At 37.3% G+C, this 548-nt stretch overlaps 1 non-coding gene across 1 annotated transcript; it reads right to left on the bottom strand.

The window, feature by feature from the left end:
* Nucleotides 1-276: 276 nt before the first annotated feature.
* Nucleotides 277-352, bottom strand: TRNAN-GUU. Its single transcript has one exon. It is a non-coding gene; the product is annotated as a tRNA-Asn (tRNA).
* Nucleotides 353-548: the final 196 nt, after the last annotated feature.

Raw genomic sequence — 548 nt, 5'->3', positions numbered from 1 at the left:
GGATAGAAATTGAACTCACTAAAGTTTTAAAAGTGTCAAAATATGATTTTTAAAATTTCATATTTTGAGATNATGGAACTTCCTACCATGCTGGATAGAAATTGAACTCACTAAAGTTTTAAAAGTGTCAAAACATGATTTTTAAAATTTCATATTTTGAGAATATCTCGAAGTTCGAGTTAGTTCTCTTACACGCCACGTCACAAACTCAAGTTGATAAAAAATTTCTACTAGGGAGAAGCACCAACATCGTTATAAGTTATGCTTCATTCTCATCTCTAGAAGAAGGGCTTGACGACCTCCGACCTTGTGCTTAACAGCCACACGCTCTAACCAACTGAGCTATTCTAGCCAATCAGTTGTTACCATCCAAGCCCAGTAGTTGATATTGTCTGCTTTCGTTCTTTACGTATCGCTGTCAGCCTTACGATTTTAAACCGCATCTAGTAGGGAGAGGTTTTCAGACCCTTGTAAAAATGTTTCTTCACCTCTCCAATCAATGTGGTTTCTCACTATCCATACCTTCTGAGGGCCAAGTGTCCTTACTA

The sequence above is a fragment of the Cucurbita pepo genome, unplaced genomic scaffold (genome assembly GCF_002806865.2).
Source record: "Cucurbita pepo subsp. pepo cultivar mu-cu-16 unplaced genomic scaffold, ASM280686v2 Cp4.1_scaffold007059, whole genome shotgun sequence".
NCBI classification, from domain to species: domain Eukaryota; kingdom Viridiplantae; phylum Streptophyta; class Magnoliopsida; order Cucurbitales; family Cucurbitaceae; genus Cucurbita; species Cucurbita pepo.
This window is presented reverse-complemented; position numbering and strand designations above follow the sequence as displayed.